Consider the following 16,430-nt stretch of genomic DNA (forward strand, 5'->3'; position numbering starts at 1 on the left):
GGGCATCTACCATCACTGGGCAACAGGCTTTCCTTCTTAGCTTTGGCCTCTAGAGGAGAGTGGCTTGGGGATGGTAACCCAAGCTAATAAATAATTTACTGAGGAAACACGAAATTGCCCCCTCCTGTGCCTGTGCCTTTGGCCTCTAAATATGAGATCTTTAAACTCATTCCCAGATCCTCTACTCACTTCTCCCTCCACCCCCTTCACAAACACACACTCAAATATTGGCTACAAAACAAATTTAAATGTATGAGGACAAACCTCATACATTTTGCTCCACCTGCAACCCTTATCCCCTCACCCTCCAAATTTTTTTTCTCTCCTGAGCCTCAGCTTTTTCCTTCTTGGAAAAAAAAAAGCGAAGAAGAAGGAATTTTCAATAGTCCCACTTGTCAAGCGAAGACCATCTTTTAACCTTCAACAGCAGCGAAAGCCGTGTGAACTCTCGGTGAACCAAGATTGAAGTCATAAATCACGCGTACAAAGGCGGCTGCGGAGGCTGGCGCGGGCTGCTGCACCTTTAACGCTTTCTGGGGCTGACAGGCGGCGGCCCAGCTAAAGTTCACAGCGCCTGGGGAGGGCCCGCCTAGCCCCCCTCCCCGCCCCCCCCCCACCCGGCCCGGCCCGACCCGCCGGGTCTGTCCGGTCGGCCCGGCCCAGCCAGCGCCCAGAGCCCTTCTGCACCGCAGAAGGGAGACCAGCCAGGCCACACATCCCCTCCCTCTCTGCAGTATTTAAATAGGCAAACCGAACCACGCGAACACAATAATTTAGCTTGTTTTGTCTTTGGTGTTTTCTACTGGACCCCAAGAGATGGACCTTCCACTCCGCGGCCCTCCCTCTAGAACCAGCATCCTCCATCTCTGTCTACGCAGGCCCAATTATCCAGATCCTTGGGGTTCCAAGACAGCCTGAGTCACTGGAACTAGGAACACCTGGCTGAATCACGCCATGCAATTAGATTTCCTTGTGGCTTTGCGTTTTCCTTCTTACTCATTATCCATTTTTTTTTTTTAAGAGGGCAGCGATTAGCCGCCTGACTGGGCGGAGTAGCCGGGGAGGGGAAGTAAAAGCAGGGACGCTACTCTATGTTCAACCCCCTGGAGAAACCACCAGGCTCCGCTGTGCCGAGACACCCTTACTTTTCCTCGGCCCCCCAACCTCCTCCCCGGATCGTTTTTTAACCCCCTTCTCCTCCCACTGTCCTGTCTTAGGTTTAATTAAAGTTCAGCAACTCCACGCTAGCTTCTCAAATTTCTTCCAGAAATCGGAAACCAGACGGCCGGCTGGCCCGGAGACCGAGGGCTAAGCAGCCTCTTCCACCTCCCTGTGCTCGACAAAGGCCGCCGCTCTGCCGCAGGTGTGCAGCCGGTTGGCATGGGGACCAGAACCACCGCCCGACCTGGGCCGGACCTCCAGGTTGGCTGCACAAACTTTGGAGGTGGGCACACCCTGACCCAGGCACCTTGCTCCCCCAAAACCCTGGCTGACTGATCTGATATGACAAAAGCCCGTGATGGATTTGGTATATGTTAATTCACAATGCCCTTTCCTCCAGAATTTAACTATAAGTTAATACACACCGGAAACCACGCGCGTACACGCTGTTAATGGGCTTAGGTATTAGCGAGTCCTAACGATGCATACAAATGTGCTCTGCGCTCTGTAGGCCCCTCAAGATTTATGGGCCTTGAGCTCTCTGAAGCTGTAAACAAGGAGAAAAAAAAGAGAAAGCGAGAGAGACTAGGGGAAAGAGACCGAGGCCTGTCGCCCCTCCAGATTGTGGGAAAGAAGGGATTCTTAGGTATTTTTCCTTTGCTTTGCAAGCTTGGTTCTTGTGGGATTTGGCACCAGTCTGGGGATGGCGTTTGGCCTGAATGCTGCATGCGCGGGCAGCGTGTTGTTTGCGTTGTTGCCGGAGGAGGCCTGACTCCCTTGAATTGTTATGCAGGGACTTTAAGGAAACAGGCTTTCGTGGGTGCACCGTTAGGTGTGTGTGCCCCACGTATGTGTGTGTGTGTGTGTGTATGTGTGTGTGTGTGCGCGCCCGCGCGCGCACGGTTGCCCACTCTCTCTAGGCCAGGCTACAGTTCCCTAACCCCAGTGAAGAAACCTTTAACACTCATAATAACAATAAATAACACAATAAAAACAGTAATTAACAGCCCCTCTTTAGCAGGAGCGCAATAAAATACCAAAGGGGATACTTTGAGACGGGGGCAGGGGAAGGGAGGAATCGCCACCACAGACTCTGAAGGGAAAGACAGGGAACATAGAAAGTTAGTTTCTAGAAATGCTCTGGAGGGCCTGGGGTTGGACCCCCTTTCTCCAGTCAGGGTCATCTTGCCAGAAAACAGGAGGAAGATCTAGAGGCCACTCGTTTCTGCTCCCCCCCCCTTCCTTTTTGTTTTTGTTTTTGTTTTTGTTTCTTTCTCTAGCTTGCTTTGTGCAACCAGAAAGGGGACCCTCACACACATGTGGGTGGTTAGTGGGTTTGGGGACTCTCTGGGAGCCCCTGCTCTTAAGAGGAGGCCCAACGTGCTGGGTCAATGTGAGGAGCAGAGATGGATGAGGCGTTAGCCGAAGTCGGTGGGGCCGCTGGGACGCAGAGGAACTGGGGAAGAGCAGCCGAGAGGGAAACAGACAAAAATGTTTATGGCCGGCGGGGACTGGGGAGAGGCGCGGCGCGAGGCTGGAGCTCCTGCAGGCAGCTCCCCCGGAAAGTTCCCTTCCTAGAGCCGTTTTAAAAGTAGGGAGAGCTGAGGATCCCTGATTTTTTTTTCTTTTTCCGAACTTGGAGCCAAGCGATTTCCATAAAGGAAGCGAAGAGCGGCCCGGATTCCTGCAATGTCTACTCATTCTCTCCAGGTACAGCTTTCTTATCATTTTAGTAATTAATTAATTGAAGGAAAGTGGGCGTCAGAGGATGTAGGGATACGAAATTCGCCGGTGAAAAAAGACCGCCCCATAGTTTCGGGTCTAACGAAAAGCAACTGTGCTGCAAAAAATAGATCAAAAGGAAAAATTATAACAAAACACACTAGCCAACTTTTAAAAGAGAGAAAAAGAAAAGATTAAAAAAAAAAAAAAAAGCCTTAACCAGCGAGCAGGAGAACTTCTCAAAGACAGGAGTCACAAGCTTGCCCAGAGGCTTGGATTCTTTCTCGACAGCGGATGACCCATTTGGTTTGAAAGAAACCAGAGAAATGGCGCAATCCACTGAGTCCCACGCAGAGACGGAAGAATCATTCCTGCCTTCTTCGCATATTTGAGCAGCACAAGGTGGAAGACCCTGGGATGATAATCAGCCCTACAAAATAGCAATGGGGCAAAATAAAACAAAACAGGTCGAAGCCAGAGCTCCGCGCGCGCGGGGCCGCGGAGCTCAGAGGAAGGCCCAGGTCTCGAATCGCAGGCAGCTGCTGCCGAGCGGGCGGGCGGGCAGGCAAGGATGGAGCCTGCACCGCTCAAACCTCAACTTGAGCTACCCTTAGGCTCAGTGAGCTTGGGAGCTCACTGAATTCCCTAATGAAAGGCTTTGAGGTCCAAGGGGTGGCTAAAGGACTCAAGCCAGCTTTTTGTGTTTGTGTTTTGTTTTTCATTTTTTCTCTTAGGCCTCTCCACCTGCCCTAGAGACTGATCCAGAGGCTTCTGTTCCCTGGAGCCGCCACTACCTCGCACCCACTCCTGCTTGGCTCCCCACAGCCCAGAGACTTCTGCCCCTCCGTGGCGGAGGGGTGAGGATACTATTACCCCAGCACTTCAGCCCCCTTCCCTGCGTGGTGTGACTCTGCAGCTCGGAGGAGCCATGTTTACATCTAGTTCATGGGTCCGATCACATCTGGAGAGTTTATTTATAACTCCCACTGTAACTCTCTCTGTTTGGAGGCACCGGTGGCTGTATTGACAGACGGTGTCTACAAAATATTGCTCTATCTTTAACCATACCTAAATGTGCTGTAGTTGTAGTTACAGATTTATGCTTTAGGAAAATATAATTATTTCCATTGTATTTGTGCATATACAACAGTTACAGAAGCAGATTTATATACGGAAAAATATACGACTCTCTTATAGCCATCCAGCTTTATGGACATTTGATATCCTGACAGATTTATATCTCTGAGCAGCTATATAGATAAATGTATATTGTTAGAATTATGTATCAAGAGATATATACTTATTGATTGTGATACACAGTAGTTAAAGCATCCACTTAGAGCCGTATATGGCTGTGGGGTATATTTCTATATTATTATCACTATATATAGGCGTATCTATTTATAACAACATAGTTATAAAAATAGACATAAGTAATTACAGTCCTATATGTACACAGTGCTCTCTCTGTCTAGACTCTAGAGTTATAGACTGTTTTTTTTTTAACACAACTCTGTAGAGATATGTGTATGTATATGAAGACGTGATTATCTCATGATGTGTGTGTGTTGGGACTTAGGCCAGTCTATCTCTGAACAGGCATATTTATGCGTAGAGGTTGGAGAGACTTGTTTGCTGAGGTAACTGCAGAAGACTGACTAGAAAGCCAGGGAACTAGCTAGTAGGGTTCTTTCCTGAGGGAGGTTGGAGTTCTCAAAGGGTCAACTGCCTAGAAGTGCCAAGGGAGGGAGGAAGGGAGGAAATGGAAGGTCATAGGGGCTCAGTTGAAACAGTCCGAGGTAAAAGAGATAAACGCCACCAAAAGCTGCTGCGCGGTGAGGGAATGTCATCGGCAGATATAGGCTGAGGCTTATGAAAGGGGGGGGGGAAGGCAGGCGTGCATCCTACCTCCCCATCCAGTGTCTCAGTAACCCCAGGAACAGGGAGCCCCTTTGCCCGTAGCCCCCCACCCCCACCCCTGCTGCTACACTAAAGACTAGCCACTGTCTTGCCTCTCGGCCTTCAGAGCCCTTCTTTTGAATTGTATTTTTTTGGGGGGGGGATAGTCTCAAATCTTGGCCTTAAAAAGTGTGGGGAGGCACTGTTTCAGAAGGAAGTCCCCACCACACACCCCTGATTTCTATCAACAAAACACTAGAGGTCTAGGAAAGCCTAGTAAAAGGTAACCTACTCTGCTTTCACCTGGGTCTCCTGTGCCATGGGAGCCCCATAGTTCTAGGGGTGAACATTCCAGCGGTGGGCTTGCTCCGATGGGTCTGGAGAAGGCCCTCCATATCTCCTGCCCCACACCGCCTGGCTTCATCTGACTAATTCTGCTCAGCCACACTCCTTCTCCATCCTTATTTGCATTGGGGCCCTCTCCTCTGGGGACAGAGGGTCCTCCAGCTTCCTAACAGCCCTGCTGTTGGTCCTTTGGGGGAAGACTTTGGTTTGGAGATGTCAAGGGCTTTTGACCTAAGCCTCTAGAGCTCACCTCCTTCACTCACATGGTCACATGGGCACCACTGTCCTGCCAACCCCCTTCCAGGCACCACCGAGTCAAGATTCCACAACTCTCCTCCCCTGCCTCCAGCTAACCCAAGGGGAAAGGACACACACACCCCGAGAGCTGAGCTACAGACTTCTTCCCCAAAGGTGTGAAAGGAGTCTTCCCTGAACTAAGGATAGCCAGTCTTGCCTCCAAAACCTCTAGGATGCTGGGAAGGTAGTGGACCTCCCTGGGCTGGGGTTAAGCACCACACACCAACCTCAGCACAACTCTGCCCACAGGACTGGGAGCTGGTCCAAGGCAAACCTGACGTCTGTTGCTGGCAGAGTTCTTGTTTTAAAAAAAAAAGAAAACGTGCTCGCATTGAACAGAATGTGTTCCACCCAAGAGCCCCGTCATCGCTCCGCACCCCACTGTGACCATGCTGGAAGCATCCTAGTCAGGCTGGTTCTGGAGGTTAGTAGTGGGTTGCTTGTGAGAGAGAGAGGCCCAAGCCTGGGATCAGGCATGAGGCACCCAGAGCCAGGAAACTGGGTTTCCAAGGCAGGCCGCGCTCTCCCCAATGCTCCTTTCCTCTAAACCTCTGGCTCCTGGCTCCCCTGATGCCTAGAATCATAAAATATAAATCTGAACAAGCAAGACACAGGCTGGGGATGGAACTGCCTGTCCTGAGGGGCTCAGTGGGGGGGCCACCGCTGATCCATTAAGAAATACACAAATACAGCAAAATAAATCAGTACAAGACAGGCCGGCTAAGGAAAGGCCTTGCTTTATGCCTCAGCCCTGCTCCAAGGATATGGAGCATATCAGGTATATTGTTTTAATATATTAGTAGTTAAATGATTTTTTATATTAAAGAGCTCACTTTTTGATGCAGAAATGTCTTTTAATTGTATCGTTTCATATATTTGATTTTTAACAAGGTTGTCGTTTCTTTTTTCCTTTTTGTTTCTGCAAAATTGTCCCTTCTGAGCCACTAACGGTGAGTAGAAAGAGGTGGGTGGTGTTGGCCCATCTAGTGAAGGGCCCAGAGCGTGGGAGGGCTCTCCTTAAAGGCCCTTAAAGCCACCTTCCCTGTGCTTAAAGGCAGGGCTGAGGGCCTGGAACGGGTCCTGGATCCCACCTTCAAAGATGCAAGCCTGAGTCTCCAGCCCTCCCCACCCAATCCTCCGGCCTGTGTTGCTAGAACCCTGGCCCCCTTCCCCCTACACCCCCCGGGAAAGCTAGCTTTTCATAAATGAATACAGGGAGGGAGAAGACCAAAAGACCACAGTTGTGCATTTGTCTGGGAATCCCAGGATGGGGTGGGTGTAAACATTAGGGTGAGTGTAAACTCAACTGCAAACAGCGGAACTCTGAAGCTCTGATAAGGATTGCCCCCAGCCTGAGGGCCAGATGCCAAGAGAGGTGGCCTTGTTATTGAATCCAGAGAGTCCTGGGCCCTTTACCTGGGCCTGAAGTGACTATTAACTGTATCTGGGCCCCAGAACTCTTTAGGAAGCTGACGAAAATAATTAGTCTCTCTCACTAGTAAAACGCACATGCACATGCACACGGTGTCCTTGGCAGTGGCTGCTGTAATAGGGAGCCCTGGGAGCTGTGGCCTCTAGGTTGAGAAATTCCCTTTCTTTCTGCCTGCCCCCCCACCCCCACCCCTGCTGCCTGCCTCAGCTTGGGGAGTGGTGTCAACACCAGAGTTTAGCCTGCCATTCTTGGCAGGACCTTCCTTCTCTCTTCCTTACTATAGCAGGCACCTGGCAGAGGCCTTGCAAGTTTCTGTGGCGCTCCAGAACAGCTCCGACAGCAACAAGGAGCGTAGCTGTTCGCAGAGGACTGGTCTATACGGTCCAATTACTCAACAGATCCCTGAGGTGGAGGAGTGCCTGGGGGCATATTGGCAGCAGTGGAGGCCTAGCTGTAGGGGGAATCAATTCCCACCTCTGGTGGAAACTCTGATGCCAGGGGTGAGTTGCAATTGCTATAATAATAGTAATAATAATAACAATAATAATTTATTTAGCATATCATTAGATGTGTATTTACTGTTTTCCCTCTGCTTTTCTCACAAGTGTCTCCTAAGGAATTCTCACAACACCCAGGGGAACCAATAATAAGCTAATTACCACCTTTCAGCTCAGCTCCTTCTCTTACCCTCTCAGAGCATTTACCAAACTCCCTCTTGCGGGTTTTTGTTGTTGTTGTTGTTGTTTTGTTTTTAACCTGCCTAACAAATTCTTTCCCCTGTTCCCACTTCCTCTCTCCTATTCCTGGTTTCACTCCCACAGTTCTGGAGAAAGGGCTGGGAAAGGGAGTGGTTGAGGCCCAGAGACATCCACTTTTCTGTGGCTGTTGTGTTAATATTTTTCCCCCTGTTATTGCAACAGTGTTTGGGAGAAGAAACAATTCCTTACCCCTCTGCCTTGGGCTGCTATGACGTGAAGGGGCAGGCCAGGTAGAGGCCAGAGCCTATCTTGTAAAGGAAACATCCACTAAGCCCCTTTCAGTGTTTAGATCAGACCTCAGATCTGCCTGATGCCACATACCTTTTGGACTCTTATTTGCAAAGGGAAGGAAGGAAAGAGCAGAGGGGAGAAGGGAGCAGGGGGGAGGGAAGAGGAAGAGGAGTGTGTGTGTGTGTGTGTGTGTGTGTGTGTGTGTGTGTGTGTTGTATTTCCTTGCTGGGACTATAAAATAAATTTTTTCCTGAGTATATAATCACAAGAGTGGCTATTCCCTCACAATGCTGAGAATCAAACCCAGATTCTCATATATGCTAGACAATTACTCTACCACTGAGCTCTCTCTCCTTGGTTACACTTTTAGAATATTAATTTCAGAGCATGGTGGCTCATATTTGTAATCCCAGCATTCAGAGGGCTGAGGCAGGATTGTCAAACTTTAAGGCTGGCATGGACTACAAAGTGGAACCTTATCTCAGCAACCCCCACCACAATAAAACATTAATGTATTTGCATTGTTTGTTTTTTGGTTTTTCGAGACAGGGTCTCTCTGTGTAGCCTTGGCTGTCCTGGACTCTCTTTGTAGACCAGGCTGGCCTCAAACTCATGGAGATCTGCTGCCTCTGCCTCCCTCCAAGGGCTGGGATTAAAGGCGTGCGCCACCGCCACCCAGCAATGTATTTGCATTATAAAGTGTACATTTATATATTTCCAGAGATTATAATGAAGGGACAGAAGAGACACATGCTTTGGGGTGTTGGATTCTGACTGGACTTCTGGGCCAGCTGAGGAGGCCCTGGGGTCCCAGCGATCTGCAAAGCATACCCTTTGTCACTCATTTCCTTGCGGAATCAAATCCACCTGCCCTTAAGTCACAGGGAAGTGGATGCCTGGCATTCTCGGTGGGTCCCGTCCTCATTTGGCGTCTTTTTCCCTTGTTATTTCCCTAGACCGTCTGCTGCCCATGCCTTCCACTGTGTGCCTCCTGAATAGCGAAGTCTGTGCTCTGGCCTGTGGGTAGCGCCAGTCCTGCTCAAACCGAACTTGCCCTGAGTCGCAGCCTCCTCTTCTCCACTGGTTAGCAGCCAGGTTAGGAAACCTCCACTAATGTGTTGACACACATTCTTCTAGGCAAAAAAAAAAATTTTTTTTTTGGCTGAAAGTCCTCAGAAGCCACTGTCCAGGAGGAGGGACATGGGTATAAATGATGGAGTTTCATACCTATGACACAATTGTTTTAGCTGAAATATTTTTTTCCTATACTATGTTCTCCATGATACAAATGTGAGTGAGGGCAGTGTTTTTGTTTGTTTGTTTTTTGTTTATTTGTCTTTCCCTTAAACCATAGCCACCCATCTTGTCTGTGGCCCATGCCAGTCTTACCCCGGGTTCCCAGAATACATGGAAAGGCACAGGACTTTCTGTTTCCTTAATTACCGGATCTCAAAAGGTTAAAGACACATGCTTTGCGTTGCCTAAACTCATCCAGGTAAGAAGACTACACATTAGTTGATCAGAGCCTTCTGCTATATTGGACCACAGTGGTCCAATTTATTCTATAATTTATTTCCAAATTACAGATAGTGTCCTTCAGCTCCCTCAACGTTTATGACTATGATAGTTTCCATTTACAAAGACTGCTATTTGCAAGATGCCTTATGCTGTATTTGATGAAGAAATATAATCTCAGGAGGTAAATTCACCTGCTTAAAGGTCACATAGTGGGACTTGAACCCTGGTAGTAGCTTCCCTATTACTGTGTTTCAACACTTCCACATGGATTACATAAATCGGCAGTAGTTATGGGATTTGGGGGGGGGTCCAAAAGTAGTTTTACATCCTATGAGCATGTTCACCTTCTTTTTCGCTTTTGGGTCAACGTTTCTCTGTGTGTAGCCCTGGCTGTCCTGACACCCCCTTTGTAGACCAGGCTGGCCTCAAACTCAGAGATTCCCCTGCCTCTGTCTCCCGAGTGCTGGGACTAAAGTGTGCGCCACCTCACTTAGCTTCAGGAGGTGTTTCTGCACTGGCCTCTCCAGTGACTGCCCTCACCTATACCACGGAGCTCTGCTTCCCTGAATTCAGCTTTACCACAGCCCATGTCATTTTCCAGTCTAATCAAGCACTTTGAACCCACCCCTTCCTCAGACATAGCATACACCCATAATTGCAGGCATCTGTTTTCTCAGGGAACCCCTGAATTCCCACCTCCTCCTCCAAGCTCAGCTTCCCCACAAGGGTCAGCTGGCGAAACGGAGGGGCTAGCAATTGATCATGCCCCAGAACTCCCCCAGCACTACTTTTCGGACTCTATCCTTGTTTGATAAACTATCCCGGTGGTGCAGTTCTATTTTAAAGATGTGGTCTGCAGAGAGCTGTACTTAACACCATGTGCTCTAATGGTGGAACTTAAGGCATTTCGGCGGCAGGATAATTGGGGAGGGGGAAACAGAGCTTTCCCAGAGGCTAAAACTGCATCACTCATAAGGCTGATCCTGTATCTCATTATCCACGCACTCCAGATGAAAGCAACAAAATTGGATCCCTTTATTCTCATATTTGAAGCTAAGCAGATAGTGGGCTGCTTTTTTTGTCTTCACCTGACTGGGGGCATCACAGAGACACACTGGGCCCCCAGCTGCCCACCCCATCTCCCCCCTCTCCCCGGTGAGCAGGGTCCTCAAGGGAAACAGCTCCCCACGGTGTATCTGCAGGGGCCCTGTGGAAAAGGTTGAGTCGTCAAATGAGGAGACACCACAGCAAACACACTGCTCCCCACCCCCCACCAACTCTGGAATGAAGATGGAGAGTTTCTGTGCCTGGTTTGGTTCACAGAGACACATAGTCCATCATTTGATTTGCTACAAAGTATTCCTTCTCCCTGCCCCCAGCATCCTCCATCCAGCCTTTGCTTAAATCTCAGAGCTGGGAGGAGTCTCTGTGCTGCCTAATCAAAGCGCCTTACTTTGAAGGAAGGGAAACTGAGGCTCAGAGCGGGACCACCATTCAGGCTCTCTGCTTCCGGTAAGTTCTCTCCAAAGCTCTCCCTTGAAGGTGGTTTTCTTTATTCTTCAGCTGGATAGCTTCCAAAAACTGAAACTTGATCTCCAATGGCTGAGGAACTGGCACATCCTAAGTCAGGGTGTCCTTATTCCTGGTTGTGTCCACTTTAGGGCACACACTGCTACATCGTCACAGGCGGTTCTCTATAACCACGTGATTTCTGTGGCCACTTTGCTACTGTGTCTGCCCTACCTTACAAAGTCTCTTTCCTAGAGCCAGCTTAGGGTTCCAGGGCCAAGGAGTGAGGGCAGCCCTCCTCCCGCCCCCCACAGGGTTTCTCTGTGTAGCCTTGGCTGTCCTGGACTCACTTGTAGACCAGCCTGGCCTCGAACTCACAGGAATCCCCCTGCCTCTGCCTCCCAAGTGCTGGGATTAAAGGTGTGCGCTGCCACCGCCCCGGCTTTGAGGGCAGCTCTTATGCCCACCCCCACCCCCATCCCATCCCTATCCCCGACTGAGAAGAAGATAGAATAAGACTCTTGCCTGACTCTGAATGCAGCCAGCCTGTCCAGCAACCTGGAGGCAGGTGGTAGGGCTGAGCTCAGCACGGGGCACTCTGGTCACATTCTGGAGAGAACTTGTCAGATGTGACAGTTGCCAGATACCTGGCTTCTCTGAGCATCTCAGGCAGGGTTCTCACTGAGTTTATTTCAGTCAGATGAGTCTAGTTTTAAATACCTGCCTATGGGTTGGAGAGGTGGCTCGGTGGTTAAGAGTTCTTGTTGGGACGACGGGGGAGTTCAGTTCCCAGCACTCACGTGCTGATTTCCAGCCATCCTTAACTCCAGTCCCAGGGGAACCAACAATCTCTCTTGAACTCTATGGGTACACAAGTCTGTACACAGTGCACATATACACATGCAGGCAAAACACTCACACACATAAAAAATTAAATAGTTCTAAGAAAAAATTTCCTGTATAGCCACAGGGCTTTCCTCCTGGTTTGCTCTGCCTTCTCCTAGGCCTTGACAGCAAGAAATGCTTTTCAGTCTCTTGTTGACTCTTAAGGGGTCTGGAACTCCATTTGGATCTCCTATCTGCAAAGTTATTTGGTAGTCTGAAGCAGGATGATTCAAAGTTCAAGCTTTGCATCAATTACACAGTGAGTTCAAAGCTGGCCTGAGCAATTAGTAAAACACCTTCCTCCCTCCTGTCTCAAATAGTAAGAAGAAACATGGCTGGGGCTGGAGAGATGGCTCAGAGGTTAAGAGCACTGGCTGCTCTTCCAGAGGTCCTGAGTTCAATTCCCAGCAACCACATGGTGGCTCACAACCATCTGTAATGAGACATGGGGCCCTCTTCTGGTGTGCCGGTGTACATGAAGGCAGAATACTGTATATGTAATAAATAAATAAATCTTAAAAAAAAAGAAGAAGAAGAAACATGGCTGTGGGTTAGTACAGAGTATTTGCCTAGCTTGCACAGGCTCTAGGTCCAATTTCTAGCACCAGAAAGAAAAATAAAAATTTTACATTATTATTATTATTTTTTTTAAAGACAGGGTCTCTCTATTATGCAGCTCTGGCTGTCCTTGAGCACACTATGTAGACCAGGTTGACCTCAAGTTCATAGAGATCCACCTGCCTCTGCCTTCCAAGTGCTGGGTCTAAAGGCTCACACCACCACACTCGGCTCAATTTAAAAAATAATAAATGAGGAAACAACTTTCTCAGCACTAGGAAGCAAATAAGAATTGACTAAAGCAGAAGCCGGTTCACCTGATTTCTCAGTCTGATGTGGGCACGCTGACATCGTGGCTGGAAGTCCAAGGCTGGGGTCAGTTATGGGCTCAGCCTCAACATTCAAAAATTAAAAAAAAAAAGCCCTTCAAATTTCATACATTGAGTTCCTAATTGCTAGTGCTTCCAAATGTGACTGTGGTTTGTAAGGAGGTCATCGGTTCCAAATGCGATTCTGAAGGTAGACCCCCTCCATCCAGGATGAACTGTGTCCCTTTTAGAAGAGGCAACTGTCTGATGTCTGAAGGACATGCCAGTCACCTCTAATCCAAGTAAAGGGGCCTTAGGAGACACCAACACAGCTAACCCCTTGGTTTTGGGCTTCAAGCCAGCAGGACTTGAGAAATGACATTTCTGCTGTTCGGGTCCCTCAGCCTGTGGTAGACTGTTACAGTAACCCCAACAAACCAACACAGTCTCTAAATGTATCGAAGCCACATGCTTGTTCTGTGCTTTTGAAAGAGTCACTTAAAACTCTCCAAGTTCAGCTGGGCCATGGTGGCGTAAGCCTTTAAACCCAGCACTTGAGAGGCAGAGGCAGGCGGATCTCTGTGAGTTCGAGGACAGCCTGGTCTACAAAGAGAGTCCAGAACAGCCAAGGCTACACAGAGAAACCCTGTCTCAAAAACAGAACAACAACAACAACAACAAAACAACTCTCCAAATTCAGCTTCTACATGGTCTCAAAGGCTCTTCCACGCCTTCTGTTCTGTGATGTTAGCCTCAGCCATGGTACGTGAAAACATACTCATGTGATCACAGACACAGCCTATGTCACTGCATCCTTCCAAATACAAGTCACTGGTACAACCTTCCCCTTCCCCACTGCCAGGGGAGGGTCAGGGTCCAGACACATGTAGGTCCTGAAACCATCAGAGATGGTTTAAGAGATGTTGCTGCATCTCTTAAAAATGGGTTTGAAGGGGGCTGGAGAGATGGCTCAAAGGTTAAGAGCACTGGCTGCTCTTCCAAAGGTCCTGAGTTCAATTCCCAGCAACCACACAGTGGCTCATAGCCATCTATACTGGGGTCCGACGCCCTCTTCTGGCATGCAGATAGAGTGCTTATATATGTAATAAATAAATAAATAAATCTTTAAAAAAATGGGTTTGAAGGGGCTGGTGAGAGGGCTCAGTGAGGAAAGGGGTGCTTGCTGCGAAACCTGATCACCTGAGGCTGAGCCCAAGAATCTATGTGACAGAAGGACAGAACCAACTTCTACAGATTGTCCTCAGACCTACACACACACACACACACACACACACACACACACACACACACACACTACAAAAATTGGCTGAAAAGAAACCTTTCAGTTTGTTTGCTGATGCTTAACACAGTGCCACCAGGTCTTACTGGGTGATCTCTTTTCAATCTGTGGATCTCATTTTTAGCACTGTCAGATTCTAACCTTTCTGACTCAGAATCACTCTGTGGTCAGGCCAGGCCTGGTCAACACCTGAATCCAGCCATTCCATCACCCCAAACAACGTCACAGCCTCACTCAGGCCCAAATGAAAGTACATCTATAAGATACCAAAACACCCTCCTAGGTCCTCAGTGCAGTGAAAAGTCAGTCTGACCCACACAGGTCTCGTGCCAGTGTTTGCCTCGTGTCACTCCTCCCCTTCACCTGGCTGGCTCTGTGTTTAGGAGGGTACCACGTGCACATACTCACGGCACCCCATGCCACACATGCCACCGTCATCTCTGCCTCCAGAGAGAGGCCTGAGGGATAAAGAGCACGTACTGCTAAGGGCAGAGAGAAGGCCACAGGAAACACGAAAAACAGAAGCACAAATTCAAAAGACTTAGAAACAAAAAAATTATATTCTCTCATGGTCGGGGAAATGCAGTTTGTATTACTCAGTATTACAGAGAGTAGAGACTTTTATGTTGTTGGGAATATTAAAAGAATGTTCTTACACACCCCCCTACACACACACACCATACACACACACTCCACATACACACACACACACACACACACACACACACACTCCACATACACACACTCATGTACCCCTCAGAATGTGGGTTTGGTAAAAACTTGGCCCACTCTATGATACAGCAGAGAAAAGAGCTTGGCTCCAGTGCGTTTGAACGTTGTTGGCTTTTGTGTTTGGTCCCAGGGCTGGTGTGCTTGCACCACCACATATTCATGCGTAATTGGATGTTCAGGTTTGCGTCTCACTGAGGTTGCATTGGTGGGTACCTGTATATTCGCATCAACCTCTCAGCCATGGCGTGGGTTTGAGTAGGCAAGCTCCCCTGTGCCTCCACGCAGTCTCCTTTTGGGTGTTGCTGTGAAGATGCTATTACACGTAGGAGCCACTAACACCGAGGTGGCTTAAGACACTTCTCAAGCCTTTGGCAAGCCAAGGGAGAAATCTGATGCTGAAGAGTGGTGGGCAGCCGCTCTGCTCGGACCCTTGTTGGCTCAGGTCCTGCTTTCTTCCAGTTTAGGATCTGCACTATCTTCCAAGAACCCTTGTTGGCAGCCCCCATATCTGAACCTCCAGGGTCTCCCCTCACCCTGTTTTTAGCAGACTCAGTGAGGAAAGGGGAGGAGGAGCTGGCAGTTGCCTGAGACTTAAAGACGGAGGTAAACATAGAAATGTCATCCTTTCCCCACTGTTTTCATTTTCTTTTATTGACATTTATCAACTCTAAACATGAGACACAGGGGAGCTAGCTGCTCTGCATTTCTCAGGCCCCTTTTTACTCTTTAAAGCCAAAGAATTTTCCCTTTAAAAAAATTGATAGCTCTCATAATGATATTGTAGTCCTGTTGCAAAAAACAAAAAATAAAAAAGCTTTTTACAAGCATCACTATGCAGGCCAGGCTGGCCTCGAACTCACAGCGATCTGCCTGCCTCTGCCTCCCAAGTGCACTGAAGAAGTGGAGATTCTTACCTGGCAAGGGATTTGCTCAAGGCAGCTGGGAGGCTCGGGGCAAAAGGGCTCTTCTCATGGCATCCTGGACAGCCATGAGCCTCTGAGCTTCATGCCATCACAAAGTTCACAACGTAAACACCTACCAGATTAACAAAAAGGACCGAGGCTGCGGCTGCTTGTACGCCCATATGGGGCTTACCTAAGCAGGTATAGGGACTTCTGAAGGTTCCATTCACACAGATATGGTTGCCTGAGTGGAACACTTGTAGGCCACCTAAGCGGAAAAAGTATCTCAAACATGATGGACGAGAAAAGCAATGGAAATCAGATTGCTATCCCCAAGTGAACTCGCTCTGTATGCTCATGTGAAAAGCTAGGCTTTCTGTGTAATGTTGTTAAGAATGTGCCAGTAGTTGAGCCTGGGAGAAAGAAGTACCCTGAGGTCAGACGTATCAGCCTGGGACCTTTGTGAGGATGGAAAAAAAACATTAGCAAACTGGTGCCCTGTAACTCAGCAGAGCTGTAACTTAGCATGCAGAGGGAAGAGAAATGTTTCTCTCTTTTCATAAATCTATTCAAAAACAAACAAACAAACAAACAAACAAAAAACCAAAACACAAACACCATATACTTTCATAAACGGTTTGCACACCGCACCTGTCTGCCTTTCCGAGACCCTCTAAGCCACAATGTCTTTACAGAAAGGGCTGCGATGAGGTGAGCACAAATCTAGAACCAGAGAAGTGGAGTTATAATCGGCTCCAGCGTCTGCTAACTCTAAGCCACAACAAGTCACACTGCTCTCCTTTGTCTCAGTTTCTCCTTCTGAGAAACAAGATGGATGGTAATCATTGAGCCTCCTTAACTCAAACAAGCCCG

General features: G+C 48.5%; 1 long non-coding RNA gene across 4 annotated transcripts; it reads left to right on the forward strand.

Annotated features, from left to right (window-relative positions):
• The first annotated feature begins 765 nt into the window (after window positions 1-765).
• LOC311578422 lies at window positions 766-8,338 on the forward strand. Of its 4 annotated transcripts, XR_014772872.1 has the most exons (4): window positions 1,451-1,807; window positions 2,804-2,871; window positions 3,618-5,538; window positions 5,674-8,338. It is a non-coding gene; the product is annotated as an uncharacterized lncRNA (long non-coding RNA). The 4 variants fall into 4 exon arrangements; XR_014772869.1 differs by lacking the exon at window positions 1,451-1,807 and adding an exon at window positions 766-1,444 and having other exon boundaries at window positions 3,618-8,338; XR_014772870.1 differs by lacking the exon at window positions 1,451-1,807 and adding an exon at window positions 766-1,422 and having other exon boundaries at window positions 3,618-8,338.
• Window positions 8,339-16,430: the final 8,092 nt, after the last annotated feature.

This window comes from Acomys minous (genome assembly GCF_964271855.1).
Source record: "Acomys minous genome assembly, chromosome: 12".
NCBI classification, from domain to species: Eukaryota; Metazoa; Chordata; class Mammalia; order Rodentia; family Muridae; genus Acomys; species Acomys minous.